This window comes from Nicotiana tabacum, chromosome 24 (assembly GCF_000715075.1).
Source record: "Nicotiana tabacum cultivar K326 chromosome 24, ASM71507v2, whole genome shotgun sequence".
Classification (NCBI taxonomy): Eukaryota; Viridiplantae; Streptophyta; class Magnoliopsida; order Solanales; family Solanaceae; genus Nicotiana; species Nicotiana tabacum.
In genome coordinates, this window is record NC_134103.1 from 100,014,230 (window position 1) to 100,031,957 (window position 17,728).

Consider the following 17,728-nt stretch of genomic DNA (forward strand, 5'->3'; position numbering starts at 1 on the left):
ATATACAGTTGGATTTTGGAGTTCATGAAGTCACTTCAAAAAATTAATTTTACCTTCTCTCATTTGACGGTCAACTATGGAATGACGATGTAAGATATAACACTTGTACATTCAGTTTATTTCATATTTTGATACATGGTTTGTCAATACATTGTGTTTCACTATTTTGTTATTCTAATATAAAGTCTGTATTCATGTTATTCATGTATCTGAACATAATGTATTCATATGTATTCGAACTTAACAGAAATACATTGACATACTGTATTCAATGTATGTTAGTGCATTCTATGCTTTCATTGAATTCACTGTATTTTGATGTATGCACTATAATCAATGATAATATTTTATCTCAAACTTTATTGTTTTTCAATGTTATTTCTAGCAATTTGTTATATGTAGTATGTATTCATCAGTATGTATTTAACTGTATACACTAATTACTGCAGTACTTTTTAACAGTATGTATTAACATGTATGCACAGTTAAACAAGTACATGTATTCAACATTTACTGACGATATTTATTCAATTTTATATACAATATATTGATGTTATATTCTACTACCTGAGAAAGAAGGGAAAGTACAACCATACCACAAACTTCAAATATACAACTGTTGATTGTATATTCAAAACACAAGTTGCTGAAATATTCGAAAACTTGGATATATAGCTAAATATGTTTAACTCCCCGGCAACGGTGCCAAAAATTGATGTCGCCCAAACTCACACCACAAATATAGGTAGTGAGGCGGTCGAAGCAATAATAAAACCCAACGCAAGTCGGGGTCGAATCCTCAGGGAGTTAGAATTGGGATTAGGTATATATTTAGTGTAATTGTACAATATGCCTTAGATTACACTTCCACATTATTTTTTGTTGTTTCTACTTCTACTTTAAACTATTGATTACAATTATAAAACTAGAAGACAATATTTTTGGTTTTGGTTATTTTTCAAATGATAAAAGATCTAGGGTCATGACTTCCACCTAAGTTGTTACCTAATGGGTTGAAAACTCTAGGACAAGCCTGATTGGTCGGGGTTGTAGTATAGCAATCACACGCAATTACCCACTCTATACCTCTCGGTAGTTTTAGTGGTTTTGCCCAATTTGACTTTCTCAAGTCCAAATGGGTATTGCACAAAACAAGTGATAACTGCTCAAGTGGGGTCTTACTATCTCTAGATTCAACCCTTTAATAGGGGATATCAATTTCTTAAGTTCGCCCCCAATTTTTTGTTAGCCAAGTTTTCCTAGACTTAGTCTCTCTTTCTCAAGTAGAGACTGAGTCAATTAGGCATGAATCAATATTTGGAACCATTAATTCTTGAATTCAAGCAAGAACTAGGCTAAATATCATTAATCCAATCACAAACAAGTCCTAAATCAAACACCCATTAATTATCCACACTAGGGTTGGGCCACAATCCTAGCTAAAAATTTAGCTACTCATGAAAAATGAAGACATACAAGAAGAAATTAAGATAGAATGCATAATAATTGATTAGGGAAAGAAAATCTAATGTTTAGAAGCTAATCTAGTACAATATTACTCAAAATAATAATGGGAAACGGCTCAGGTGCTCTCCCAAAACAAAACTTACCCAAAAAATGACAAAAAGTTCTATTTATAGTAAGCTGAAAATATCTGATAAAACTGCCCCTGCGGAGGTTGTGCGGCTGCATAATTATGTGTGCGGTCCGCACAACGAGACTTGGCTTGACAAGTTCCAGTTCTGCAGCCGCACAATTCTGGATTGCGGTCGCACTTCTTCAACTACTGCGGACCGCATATTTGTGAGTGCGGCCGCACTCTTGCTTGGCTCTGACTGTGTAAGACTTATGCGGACCGCATAAAAATGAGTACGGTCGCGCTCTTGATTATGCAGCCGCACAAAAATGGTGCGGTCCGCATTTCTTCTTGAACTTGAAATCCCATCTCTCTGATCTTTGTCTTCTGCGGACCACATAATATTGAGTGCGGCCGCACAATTATGGTGCGATCTTCACTCCTTCAGCTTGCCCAAAACCAGCTCTCTGAATCTCCACTTTTGCGGCCGCACAATATTTGTGCGGTCCGCATACTCTGAAGAAGAACTGACATGGCTCTTCCTTTGTTTTGCGGCTGCACACAGTATTGTGCGGTCCGCACTGTGGGCCTTTTGCCTTGTTTTGGTCTTTGTCCATTTTTGACTCCTTTATGAGTTGATTTTGATTCCTTTGGCTCATTTCCCAATGTTCCTGTACAAAAGCACATTTCATTAGTTTTCGGGAATACCTTTAAGTATTTTTGTGCTAAAACGCAAGTAAAAGAGAGCAAATAAATAGTCAAAATCCCTACTTATCAACTCCCCCAAACTTAAGCTCTTGCTTGTCCTCAAGCAATTAAGGCAATTCCCACCTCCACTAGAAAAAAAGATATTTCAGCTGGCTTAATGGTGAATCAATCACACATCAATTAGGACCAATAATTACCCATAACACATATGAATTATCAACAATACAATGATTTGACTTTTTGAGTACCATAGTTCTAATGCGACACTAGAGCATCAAGAATTGACTCAATTCGTCAAGGACGCTCGCTCTTTCACGTAGGTCATTTTGGATCCTAAAATCCTCATCCTCTACTCTCCATAAGCAAATCTCACTTTAGAATGTAACACGCGAATCAAGGATTGCAAAAAATGCGCTCATCTCTCTCAAAAGAATGTCAGAAGTCTGGCTCTAAGTACCATAGGCTTGCCCCTCATGTAAATCACCACTAATAATCTCACTCAACCTGAAATCATGTAGGGCTTTTGGGGATGTAATGAAGGCTTTTGGACCAAGGTAGGACTTGTTGGAATAGAATGGTTTCATCTTTCCTCAAGCACTCCATTTTCTCTTGTCGCCTCATACGTTTTCGACTCTTTGAGTCATTTTCTTTTTCCTAGGACGAACTAGAGAGATGTAACGTCACTCTTTATTGATCATGACATTCATGCCTATCATCATTATTTTCTTTGAATCCCTTCAAATTTCTACCTTATTCACTTTCTTTTTGGCATTTTCTTTTTGTTCTTTCTTTTTTTTTCTTTGCCTTCCCCCCCTTTTTTTTCATTTCTTTCTTTTCTTTGTACCTTTTATCACTTCCAAACTCCCCGTCTCTTCCCCTAACTTATGTTTTTGCCAATTGTTTCTCAAGAATTCTAAGAAAAGATCGGGTGCCAAGAGAGGGTCATTACAAAACGGATAAAGGCTTGTAACATGGTTATTAAAAGAAAAAAGGGCTTAGGCTCAAATGGATTGACTAAGAATATCACATTGGTAGGATATGGAAGATTTTAAATTTTAAATTGGACCAAGAAGAGCCTACAATCATTTCTCAAGCCAAGCTACACTTAGAATTTCGCCTAGAAAAATATTCGGGGCAAGTTCTAGACTATTAGCCCTGGAACTTGGATTTGCAATTCAATGCCTCACCTTTCACGCTGCTGGATTGCTAAGGAGAATGGAGTCGAGGGCCCACAATAACCCTAGTTGAGATTGAGAATCACAAATGGCTCGACTGAACCACTCGATGACTGCTTAAGTTAACACAAGAGTCAAAAGGTCACAACTAGAGCTACTTTCTGCGAACAACTTGTTTTTAACCATAAGGTCGTGGGTAAATGTGTTGGTACCAAGTGAGGCATGTTTGCCTAAACATAAAAGAAAACGGACTCAATCCCTTAAGAAGGTTGTCACGCCATCTATCGTTGGGAAGAGCCACCCGGTTCACACAAAATTCACCTTTGGAAAGAACCGTGGCATTAAGAAAATCAAAGGTTTATTGTTCACTCAAACGTTAAAAAAAAACTAACAAATCAAAAAGAAGTTACTAAAATAAATAAGAAGTTATACTACTAAGAAAGATAAACTAAAGAAGCTATACTACAGAAAGTAAGGCAAAAGAATATACAAACTGAGGGGAAAATGAATATAAACATCAAGGGAAAGGGAAGAATATATGCATAACCAAAGAGAAAATAAATATAAAAGAAAAATAGTATAAGATTTATTACAGACCAAATGTCAATGTCAAATTAATCAAAATAGACCCTCCCCCCCGAATAAAAGTGAGCATCATCCTCAATGCTTATAAAAAATAAGAACAAGAAGGGGTAGAGAGTTAAGAGAACTCCCTATGTGGTCTCAGTCTGCATGGCCAGCACCCTCGGTCTCCTCTAGCTGTATCTCATCATCACCTGGCTGAGGGACAACAGGGTTGCTGAGCATCTAGATCATCTTCTCAGCGGTGTGGGCAGTCACAACCGACTCCTTAGACTAGCCGGCTGCTATATGTGATGCCTCTGGTACTGCTGGTGCTGAAGGTGCTCCCTCCATAAGTAGGTCCAGTGATAGATCTCCGACCGATGCAAGCTTGGTAACTGTTGTTGTCAACTTATCCACCGACTTCTTTGAAGCTTGAGACTTTCGCATTTTCTTTACCTGCTTGCCCAAATCCTCAATGACATCCCCATGTGCTACCAGAGTCTCCATAATGGTCTTCTGGTTGTCCAGAATCTTCTTCAATGTTTCCTCCACTAAAGGAGGTACCTGTGGTGCAGCCTGGGCAGAAGACTGTGTTGCAACACCACTAGATATGTCAGACAACTTTGAAGTAGCTGCCTGCATCCAGTTGTTGAGACTCGCCAATGTCTAGGAGACTCGCAGCAGTAAGTGGATAAGTAGATGAAGCTGGCACTGATAATGGAGCTGATGGTCTGGAAGAAGAAGATGGTGGCATGTCTGTTGTCCTGGTGGAAGGTCCGGCTGCTGTGGAAGGCATAGCATATGCGGAAGGCTCAGCAGCTGAATCAGTAACTACTACCGTTGGCTCCTCAGACTGGCCAGCGGAGGTAGTTGCCTTACCCTTAAACTTCGGGTTGTCAGAACACTATAGGTGGTACCATGAGAAAGGCTTCTTGGCCTTTACTTTAGTATCATACTGCCTCGGCTCCACCTTTGGATCATTGAAGTACTCTGTGAGGAAGTTCGGGTAGGAGTAGGATCTCTCATCCTTCTGGACAGCCAAAGTGATGTTGGTTGACATTATAACACCCACATTGATCGGGTACCCAGCCATAATTGAAGCCACCAGGACTGCTCGGGGAAGTGGGAGGTTGTTCTCATTCAAGCACGGGTCAATGCGGCTGTACACGAAAGTCTGCCACCCTTTAGCTTTAAAGTTTAGGGTGGCTCGGACTATGGGAACCCCTATTATGAGCCACGGAGGTGTTGATCCTCGAATAGCCAAAATCGCAGCTAGCTACGAGCGAGTTGTATCACCCATAGCCAGCTTTTCCAAACTTCTTCAAATCCTACGTAAGAGTTCAAAGCACAGGAGTCGAATCGGATTTTCAGATTTCACACTTTTGTCACCTTGGTACCCTTCTTAATGTGAGCCATATTGGCATAAAATTCTTTAACCAAGTGCTCATTTGCATCGAGGGCGCTTTGGGTGAACCATTTCCATCATTTTCTCTCCTGGAACTGTCTGAGGACATTTGGGTTGTGCTTGTCCAAATCCTTCATCAAGAATTGTCGCTCAAGAGTGAGCGATCTCTGGGGCCACCACTCTCTAAATCTGTTGAAGGCAGTCAAGCTGACAAATCTATCTTCCCACATCTCCCTTTTCTTTGTCCTCTTAAGACCACCCACTTGAGTGTATCCCCCTCTACCGTCATCCGGTACGTCATCATCATCATCAACATTGATTGGTGCAGACGGGGCATGTGAGGAAAAGGGCTCAGAATCATGGCTACCCTCTTCCGAACCTTTAGAAGAACTAGCAGCGGAAGATGATTCATCAACTAAGTGGAATCTACTAGGGACTTGTTGAGGTTAGGTGTTAGGTGGGGCTTGGTCAGAGTTTCCCTCAAAAACTTCCCTAGACGGGAGATACTCACTGGTGTCTGATGATTCAGGGACTCTGTTGGCTGTATCCTTCTTGCTTAACACTCTCTGGATGGCTAGTGGTAGGTTACTTTTACTTCGTCCTCGGCCTCGGGAGGGTTCTACCCTCCCTTTTGATGTATCTCCTCCACCACGTGATCTAACCATCGTCTGCAATTTATAATAATAAGAATCAGTTAGAGTTCAGGTACATAGGACACATATATATGCCCGATAGTTGCAGGTCGGTTATGAAAAAATAGAAGAGGCAATGCGGACCGCACGAAAGTGAGTGCGGTCGTAGACTGCCAAGTGCGAACCGCACAAAAGTGAGTGCAGTTGCACAATCAAAAGTGCGGACCGCACAATTTTGAGTGCGGCTGCACAACCCCAGGTTCAGACTACAGGGTCTCTGATCATTTAATAGTGTGTACAACACAATTTTGACTGCGGACCACACAATTTCACTGCGGACCGCATATTGTTGAGTGCGGTTCGCACAATTCAAGCATATAGATGCCCTAACTTAGAGACTGCGGACCGCACAAAAATGTGTGCAGCCACACAATTTGGATTAACATGGCACTGCTTTACGATTCATACAAGATTTGCAAGAATTAGACATGGCCCTAATAATCAAGCATGATTAGCTATTTACCCAGGCCCCGATTAACAATTATGAAGCTACCCACATGATTTTGAGCAAAGATGACTAACTATTGACATTTTTAGGCATGAAATTAACCCTAGACAAAAGAACAAAACTAAGAGAAGATGAAAAATCTAAAGATGAAATAAACATACCAGTGATGGAGGATGCAGGTGAGAATCTAAGATATAAAATTCTTGAAGTTTGAGAATTATTGGGGGATGCACTGTGTTTGCTTAGGGCTTGAAGGTTCAGAGAAAGTAAAGTATAAAAAGTTTAGAAAAGCCCTATTTATACTTTGACCTGTCGGGCCCAGAACTTACCTGAGTGCGGCCGCACAATTTTTAGTGCGGTCCGCACTCATTACCTATTCTTTCGAAGACGTTCTGTGAATGGCACAAAAGTGAGTGCGGCCGCAGAATTTGTGCGGTCGCACTTTGTTAAGGATTTTTGACAGGCCAAACTTCAGAGAGCATGCAATTATAATCTTCCAGTTGTGCGACCGCACACAGAATTGTGCGGCCGCAGAGTGATTGTGCGGTCCGCATAATTTTGGTGTTGTCCGTACTTTTGTGACACTTAGTTAATTGTTTTCTTGCACAATCCCTGCAATGCATACTCATTCCTGCATACACTTCAAAACTAGTTATCACAAAACAAAGCTATCTAACAAAGAAGAAAAACAAGAAAAAGAAAAAGATACATGGGTTGCCTCCCAAGATGCGCCTGATTTAACGTCGCGACACGACGCAAATTACCGATCATTTGAAATGAAGGACCGCCACAATGTGGCCATCATCAACCTTGCCAAGATAATGTTTAACCCGGTGTCCATTGACTCTAAACACCTCTTCATTCTTATTTTTCAAATCTAGAGCACCAATGGGGGTTACATTCACCACTTCAAAGGGGCTACTCCATTTTGACTTCAACTTGCCCGGAAACATCCGTAACCGGGAATTGAACAATAGCACAAGATCACCCTATTTAAATTCCTTGTTGTGTATGTACTTGTCATGGAGGTACTTCATCTTCACCTTGTAAAGGGACGAGCTTGTGTAGGCATGATACCAGAATTTATCAAGCTCATTCAATTGTGACACCCTTAGATTTGCCGTGACATCCCATTCAAGGTTCAACTTCTTCAAAGCCCACATGGCCTTATGCTCAAGTTCTACCGGAAGATGGCATGCCTTCCCGAACACTAACCGGCATGGAGACATCCCGATCGGTGTTTTGTAGGCCGTTCTATAAGCCCAAAGAGCATCATAAAGTTTTCTTGACCAATCCGTCCGGTTGGCATTGACTGTCTTTGACAAAATACTCTTTATCTCCCGGTTAGAGACTTCAACTTATCCGCTTGCTTGAGGATGGTAGGGGTTGATACTTTGTGAGTGACACCATACTTTGTAAGTAAGGTATCAAAATCCTTGTTATAAAAATGCGTACCCCCATCACTAATAATGGCTCTTGGGGTACCAAATCTCGTAAAGATGTTCTTTTTCAAGAATACCACCACACTTCTTGCTTCATTGTTGGGAAAAGAAATGGCCTCAACCCATTTAGATACATAATCCACCACAACTAGAATGTAGGTGTTTCCACAAGAGCTAACAAACGGACCCATAAAATCAATACCCCACACATAGAAAATATCTATCTCCAAAATGGTGGTGAGAGGCATTTCATTCTTCTTTGGGATCCCACCGGCCCTTTGGCATTCATCACACCGCTTGACAAGCTCACTAGCATCCTTGTAGAGAGTAGGACAATAGAATCCACAACTCAAAACTTTTGCCGCCGTTCTTGCTCCACCATGGTGACCACCATACGGTGAAGAGTGTCAAGCCTCAAGAATACCCATTTGTTCTTCCTCCGGCACAAATTGTCGGATCACACCATCGGTACATATCCGAAAAAGATACGGCTCATCCCAATAATAGTCAAGGCAATCCCGTTTGAGCTTCTTCCTTTGGTTTGAAGAGAACTCATTTGGTACAATGCCACTCACAAGATAATTGGAAATGTCGGTGAACCATGGCATCCTGGTCATAGAAATGGCTAGGAGTTACTCGTCGGGAAATGAATCATTTATCTCAAGGCCATCATGTGGCCTCCCCTCCTCCTCCAATCGAGATAAGTGGTCCGCCACTTGATTTTCACTACCCTTACAGTCTTGAATATCTAAATCAAACTCTTGCAATAGAAGTACCCACCGCATCAACCTTGCCTTAGAATCCTTCTTGCTCATCAAATATCGAAGCGTCGCATGGTCAGTATGAACAATCACCTTTGTACCCATCAAGTACGGGCGAAACTTCTCCATAGCAAAGACAATAGCAAGGAACTCTTTTTCGGTCACTGTGTAGTCAACTTAGGCATCATTCATGGTCTTTCCCCAACACCGCTCCAAACGCCACATCACTTGCGTCGCACATGAGCTCAAAAGGAAATCTCCAATCCGGTGCGGTAATAATAGGAGTAGTAGTCAACTTGAACTTAAGCAACTCGAATGCCTTCATGCAATCTTCATTGAAATGGAACTTGGAATCCTTCTCCAAAAGTTTACACAAAGGGTTCACCACCTTAGAAAAATCCTTGATGAATTGGCAATAGAACCCCGCATGACCCAAAAAGCTCCTCACTCCATTCATGGATGTAGGGGAGGGAGTTTGGAGATCACTTCAACTTTGGCCTTATCAACCTAAATACCATACTTTGAAATCTTATGACCGAGGACAATGCCTTCCTCGACCATGAAGTGACATTTCTCAAAATTCAAAACCAAGTTAGTTTCCTCACATCTTGCCAATACCCTGTCCAAGTTATTCAAGCAATCATCAAAAGAATTCCCAACGATGGAGAAATCGTCCATGAAGACCTCAAGAATATCTTCCACCATATCGGTGAAAATAGCCATCATACACCGTTGAAAAGTCGCTGGTGCATTACATAACCCAAATGGCATCCTCGAGAATGCAAAGGTACCATATGGACAAGTGAAAGTGGTCTTCTCTTGGTCCTCAGGAGCAATAAGAATCTGATTGTAGCCGGAGTATCCATCCAGGAAGCAATAAAAAGCACGTCCGGCCAACCTATCCAACATTTGATCAAGAAATGGCAGCGGGAAATGATCTTTCCGAGTGACTTTGTTGAGCTTCCTATAGTCCATGCACACTCTCCGCCCGGTGACAGTTCTTATAGGGATCAATTCATTCTTGTCATTAGTTATCACAGTCATGCCCCTTTTCTTTGGGACACATTGCACCGGAGAAGTCCATGAGCTATCGAAAATGGGGTAAACAACCCCGGCATCCAACCACTTTATGATCTCCTTCTTCACTACCTCTTGTATTGCTTCATTCAATCTTCTTTGATGCTCACGGAGGGTTTGGCATCCTCCTTCAAAATAATCTTGTGCACGCAAAAGGTGGGGCTTATGATCGGGTCCAAACCTACACCACTATTGAGTAGCGAGGATGGTCGATGCAATTTTACCCATCAAGGTCGGGATTGATTTCCACGGGGAGTTAATTGATTTGGAATTAGGTTTATATCTAAGTCTAGATGTGTGTGTTGTTCCTAATTGCACTTCCAAACATGATGGTGTTGATTTTATTTCTATTTCTATTTCTATTGTATGCCAAGATTAAAGCTAAGTACAATATTTTTTTTATGTTGGTTTTCAAGTGTTTAAACGGACTAGGGTAGTGACTTTCGCCTAGGTGGACTTCTAACGGGTAGTAAGAATCTAGGGCAAGCTTGATTAATTTAGGATCGTAATATAGCCATCACACCCAAGTACTCACTCTATATCTCTCGATAGTTTGAGTGATTTTGCCCAATTTGGCTTTCTCAAGTCCAACTGGGTATTCATGCAAGTCATGTGATATTAGCTCAAGTCGGGTATTTCTATCTCTAGGTTTAACCCTTTAATTAGGGCTATCAATTTCTTGAGTTCACCCCAATTCCTTGTTAGCCTAGTTTTCCCAGACTTAATCCCTCTTTCTCAAGAAGAAACCAAATCATAAAGGCATGAATCAGTATTTGCAACCACTAATTCTATAATCCTAGCAAGGACTAGGCTAAATATCACTAACCCATAAACATTCAAGCCCTAAAATTCAAGACCCATTAAATACCCACACTAGGGTTGAGTCAGAACCCTAACTATGAGTCTAGCTACTCATAATAATAGCAGAAATCAAAGATAAGGAGAAGATACAATCCATAATACTAAATTAAAAGATAAAAATCTAATGTTATAAAGTAAATGTTGTACAAAATTGCCCAAAACGTAAAACCTAGCCGTCTCACGTACTCAGCAAAAACATCACATAATCTAGAATTGAGAAAAAGATCTATTTATACTAAGCTGAAAGTTTCGTACAAAAATACCCCTGCAAAAGTTTCGCAGCCGCGTAATTCTGACCGCGACCGCATACTTGCTTTCGCGACCTTGTAATTCTGAATGCGGTCCGCATTTCTTCACATCTGGACCTGGGTTGAATATTGTTTCGCGAACCGTAAAATTTCTACCGTGTCCGCGTGAAAGACTTCCGCGGCCGCGTAACTTTGACGCGGACCGCCCTTCTTTTTTATTTGAATTATGCACTCTCTAAACCTTAACAACCGCAGTCCGCGAAATTCCCATCACGGTCGCGCTGGTACTTTCGCGGACGCATCTTCTTGTCGTGGTTCGCGTTCATATTTGTGCCTAAAAAACCATCTCTCTGATTCTTCATATCGCGGACCGCGAAATAATGGCCGCGTTCGCGCTGATACTTTCGCGGCTGCATGTTTTTGTCGCGGTCCGCGTTCCACATCTCTTGGCCCAGTTTTGATTTCTGTTCAAGTTTTGACTCCTTTATGAGTTGATTATGGCTGATTTGGGTCATTTTGAACAATCCCTGCAAGCAAGCATATTAAGTTAGTTTCCGGGAATACCTTCACGCATTTTAGGCCCAAAAAGTAAAAGAGAACAATTAATAGGCTAAAATCCCTATTTATCAACTCCCCCAAACTTAAGCTTTTGCTTGTCCTCAAGCAAATAAGGTAATTCCCATCTCCACAAGAAAAAGAAAAGGATATTTCAGCTGGCCTAAGGTGCCTTCATCAAGCATCAGTTGGGACTAACAATTACCCTCAACACAAATGAATTATTAACAACATTGTGTTATGCCCTTTTGAGTTCCATAGTTTTGATGTGACACTAGAGCATCAAGAGTTGATTCAATTCATGAAGGAAGCACGCTCTCTCACGTAGGTCATTGTGGATCCCAAACTCTTCCTCCTCTACTCTCCATGAGCAAATCTTGCTTTTTAGAATGTAACCCTCAAAACAAGGATTGTGAAGAAGTGTGCTCATCACTCTCAAAAGAATGCCACAAGTCCGGCTCTAAGTGCCATAAGCTTGCCCCATATGTAAATTATCTCTAATGTAAGCTCACTCAACTTGAAATCATATAGGGCTTTAGCAGGGATGTAATGAAGGCTTTTGGATCAAGGTAGGACATAACGAACTATGATGGTTTCATCTTTCCTTAAGCACTCCATTTTCTCATTTCAGCTCATACTTTCTTGACTCTTTGAGTCATTTTTCTTCTTCCTTAGTGGAACTAGAGAGACAAACTGTCACTCTTTCTTACTCATGACAATCATGTTTCTCCTTTTCTCAACACTCCTTGCCTTTCATCATTATGTTCTTTGAATCCCTTCAACCTTCTCTTTCTTTTTGACGTATTTCTTTTTGGCTTTTCTTCCTTTTCTTTGCCTTTCCTTTTCAACAATTCTTTTTCTTCTTTGAACCTTTTATCACTTTCAATTTACTCGTCTCTTCCCCAAACTTATGCTTTTGCCAATTGTTCATCATGAATGCTAAGGAAAGATTGGGTGCCAAGAGAGGGTCATTATAGAACGGATAACGGCTTGTAATGTGGCTATTGAATGAAAAAGGCTTAGGCTCAAAGGAGTTGACTAGGGATAATATATTGGTAGGCTACGGAAGCTTTCAAAGTTTAACTTGGACCAAGGAGAGCCTACAATCATTTATCAAGTTGAGCTACACTTAGAATTTTGCCTAGACAAACATTCACGGCAAGTTCTAGACTTTTTTTTTGGCACGGGACTTGGACTTGCAATTCAATACCTCACCTCTCAAGTCGCTGGATTGTTAAAGAGAACAGAGTCGAGGACCCACAACAACCCTAGCTAAGATTGAAAATTACAAATGGCTCAAGGAAACCACTCGATGATTGTTTTAGCCAACGCAAGAGTCTAAAGGTCACAACTAGAGCTAATCTTTGCCAATAAACTTGTCTCTAACTATGAGGTCGAAGGTAAATGTGTTAGTATCAAGTGAAGACTTCTTGAGACACATTTATTCATTACTACTACTATATACATCAAAACAAAAAGAAAACGGACTTTATCCCTTAAGAAGGTTGTCACGCCATCCATCGTTGGGAAGAGCCACCCGACTCACACAACCTTCACCTTTGGAAAGAACCATGGCATTAAGAAAACCAAAGGCTTATTGATCACGCAGAATGTAAAAAGAAGCTAAAAACTCAAAAATAAGCTACTAAAGAAAATAAGAAGCTAAGCTATTAAGGAAAAATACTAAAGAAGTTATGAAGTAAACTACGGACAGTAAAATGAATATGTACAATAATGGAGTGAAACGAATATATACAAAATGGAAATGAATATATACATCGAATGGTAAAGTTATATACATATCAAAAGTGAAAAATAACGAAAGTGAAAATAAAGATAAATAAAGGTAAAGAAAAATAGTATCATAGTTATTACATACCAATGTCACCAAATCAAAATGGACCACCCCCCTAAATAAAAGATAGCATTGTCCTCAATGCTAATATCAAAATAAGATCAGTGAAGGGTTAGAGAGTATAGAAAACTCTATATGTGGTCTCTGTCTTCATGGGGTTAGGCACATGAGTGGGGTCCTCGGACTGCATAGGATCATCAGCTCCCTCCGGGTCCTCTAACTGGATCTCCAAATACTTTGACTGGGGGACCACAAATCCTCTAACTGGAGCTCTGTCTGCCTCATGCTCTGTTACCTGTGCTGCTGGGGCAGTCTCCTCTATAAGCAAGTCAAGTGGGATATCTCCAGCAGAAGTGAACTTCTCTACCTCCTTCTTCAGCTTCTCCACTGACTCCTTTGAGGCCTGAGTCTTTCTCATCTTCTTTACCTGCTTGCCCAGATCCTTGATCACCTTGCCATGAGTATCCAAAGTCTCCAGGATCTTCGTTTGGCTGTCCAGGAGCTTCTTCTGATTAGGCAAAAGCTCCTTCAATGAATCCTCCACTGATGGATGTACCTAAAGCTGTGTTAAGGTTGATTGTGCTGCTAATGCCCTGGATAGGACAGACAGCTTTGATGTAGCTGCATGCATCCAGTTGTTGATGTTGGATAAGGTCTGAGAAACCCGTAGTGCAGTCTGGGGGTAAGTTGAAGATGAGGGCACAGATAGTGGCACAATGATGGATGGCCCGGATGAAGGAGGAGGAATGGCAGCTAATGGTCTCGCTACTGTGGAAGGATCTGACCCGGTGGCCACTACCCTTGACTCTTCAGACTGGCCAGTGGAGGTAGTGGCTTTACCCTTTGCTTTAGGGTTGTCCGGTGCTTGGAGGCTATACCAGGAAAAATGTTTCTTCGGCTTCACCTTCGTGTCATAGTGCCTCCCATCTACCCTTTGGTCCTCGAGATACATAGTGATAAAGTTGGGGTAGGGGAAGGAATTTTCTCCTTTTCCGGTTGCTTTGGAGATGTGGTGGGACATAAGGTTCCCCACATTGATTGGATACCCCGCCATGATGGAGGCTATTAGGATCGCCCGGGAGAGTGGGATGATACTATCATGGTGGCTAGGATCAAGCCGGTTGCATACAAATGTGCACCACCTTTTGGCTTCAAAGTTGAGGGTGTTTCTGGCGATTGGGACTCCAGCTGCAAGCCAGGCCGATGTTGTTCCTGTGATGGCTATTACTTCCGCTAGCCAAGGCCGGGCTGCTTCATCTAGGTCCATCTTCTCCAAATATTGTACAGCTTCCACATCCTCAAAACCGGCATATTTTTTCAAGGTGTCTCCATCAAACCGTATCTTCAAGTTCCGTACCTTTGTCACAGTGGTGCCCTTTTTTATGTGGGCAATATTTGCGTAGAACTCCTTGACAAGGTACTCATTGGCATCCGGAACCTTGCTGGTGAAGTACTTCCACCCCTTTCTCTCCTCAAACTGTCTCTTGACATTTGGATTGTGAGGAAGGAGATCTTTTTCTATAAACTGTCGCTCAAGGGTGAGCGACCTTTAGGGCCACCATTCCCGGAATTTGAGGTATGCTTTCTCGCTCACGAATCTATCCTCCCACACCTCGGGCTTTCTTGATCTAGCAAGACCACCCACATTAGTATCACCCCCTCTCCCATCATCCGGGACCTCGCCATCCTCATCTACATTGATAGGACAAGTTGTTAAGGCCGGAGTTGCAGCGGGTGGGGGAGATGGCTCTGATGCCTCACTACCTCCCTCTGAGCCATCAGACAACCCAGAAGAGGATGTAGCTTCATCGATTAGGCGAAAGGGTTGCGATTGGGCCTCATGTCGAGGTTGTGTAGATTCCCCCTCAGAAATCTCTTGGGAAGGGAGATATTCACTTGTGTCTAATGAATCGGCAGGAGGTCTAGTGAGGGTTTTCTTTTTGCTTATGATTCTTTGAGATGCTAAGGGCAAAGCCTGTTTTCCTTTTCCCCGGCCTCGGGAGGATTCTGCCCTCCCTTTTGATTTGTCTGCTCCTCCACGAGATCGCACCATTTTTTGCAACACACAATTAGTGAAAAATAATTAGAATTGGGGTTCAATCATGCCTTAAAGTAGTACAGATGAAATGAACAATAGAGCTTCTCAAAACAGGGAATCGCGGACTGCGAAAAAGTGGACGCGGCCGTGGAATGCCCATCGCGGACCGTTAAAAAGTGAACGCGGCCACGAAGAGGTCAGGTTCAGACTACTGACTCTCTGATCTTGGACACACGCGGACCGTAAAAAATTAAACACGGTTGCGAATGACCAATCGCGGACCGCGAAAAAATAAACGCGATCGCGAAAGCAATTAATATATTCTTTGAAGTTCACAAGCGCGGACCGCAAAAACTTGAACGCAGCCGCGAAGGACCAACCGCGGACCGCATAAAAGTGACCGCGACCGCGAACTCTTAGCAATCCCTCAGTAACTAAAAGCTGGGGTAGCGCGGACCGCGAAAAAATGAACGCGACCGCCTACCCTATCGCGGACCGCGTAAAATGGACTGCGACCGCGAAATTCCAATAATATCAGTACTAAGAACACTGATAACTAAGGTTTTCACTAAGTGTGCAAAAATTAGTTCAATTAACCATGCAAAGTTACTAACCCCAACCCCCATTAGGCATATAAACACTACCCACATGTATTTAAGTATCAATTAAGCATTAATTTGAGATCATGGCATGCATCTAACCCTAACTAACAAAGAAAAATTAAAACAAAGAGAAAAGAAAAGAAAAAAGATAAAATCACATCATGGAATTGAACATACCAGTTGTAAAATTGTAGTAGGAAATGAACTCTTAATGTGAATGAGATGAAAGTTGAGAGCAGGATGAGATGAAAAGTGCTTTTTTTGTGCGGTGAAACGTTAGGGTTCGAAAATTGTAAAATGCTTAAAGAACCCTTATTTATACTAATCAACTGTGGAACCCACCGCCTTACCTGAGAGCGACCGCAAAATTCTATCGCGGTCCGCACTATGTTACCTTATGTAGACCATCTTCAAGTACATAGGCTCGGTCCGCGGAATATTGGCGGCGACTGCGAAATTCAACGTGATCCGCGAAAATTGGAGAGCGACCGCGATCTTTGAAGGATTTTTGACAGTCCAACTTCAGAGAGTTGGAATTTTGCTCTTTCCAAGTACGCGTCCGCGGACAAAAAAAGTGCGGTCGCGAAATGCTCACGCGGACCGTAAAATTTTGGACGCGGTTCGCGAACATCCAACACTTAGTCAAATTTTTCCTTACAAAATCTTGCACTGCACAACCAGTTCCTACATACACTTCACAACCAGTTATCTAAAACAATGCCTAATCTAAGAAGAAAATCAAGAGAAAGAAAAACACATGGGTTGCCTCCCAAGAAGCGCCTGATTTAACGTCGCGGCACGACGCATGTTACCATCATCATATGAAATGGATCAAGGCCACTATGTGGCTATCATCAATCTTGCCAAGGTAGTGCTTCACTCGGTGCCCATTAACTCTAAAGATCTCACCATTTTTGTTTTTCAAATCTAGAGTACCAAACGGAGTTACATGCACCACTTCAAAAGGGCCACTCCACTTTGACTTGAGCTTTCCCGGAAACATCCGTAACCGAGAGTTGAATAGAAGAACCAAGTTAACCTCCTTGAATTCTTTGTTCCGGATATATTTGTCATGTAAGTACTTCATCTTATCCTTATACAAGGATGAGATGGAATAAACATGGAACCGGAACTCATCAAGTTCATTTAGTTGATCTACTCGGAGATTGGCAGCTAAATCCCATTCAAAGTTCAACTTCTTTAGCGCTCACATGGCATTGTGCTCTAATTCAACCGGAAGATGGAATACTTTTCCAAATACCAACCGATATGGAGACATACCAATTGGAGTCTTGTAAGTTGTACGATAGGCCCATAAAGCATCGTCAAGTTTCCTTGACCAATCAGTCTGGTTTGCATTGACAGTCTTGGATAATATGCTCTTGATCTCCCTGTTGGAGACCTCAACTTGTCCACTAGCCTGTGGGTGATAAGGGGTTGACACCTTATGATTGACACCATACTTAGAAAGTAAAGTGTCGAAGGCTTTGTTGCAAAAATGAGAACCACCATCACTAATGATAGCCATTGGGGTGTCGAACCGTGTGAAGTTATTTTCCTTTAAGAAAGCCACCACACTCTGTGCCTCATTGTTGGAAACATAATCAACAGCAACCAGAATATAAGTGTTCCCACATGAACTCACAAATGGCCCCATAAAGTCAATGCCCCACATATCAAAAATATCAATCTCAAGGATGGTGGTGAGAGGCATTTTATTC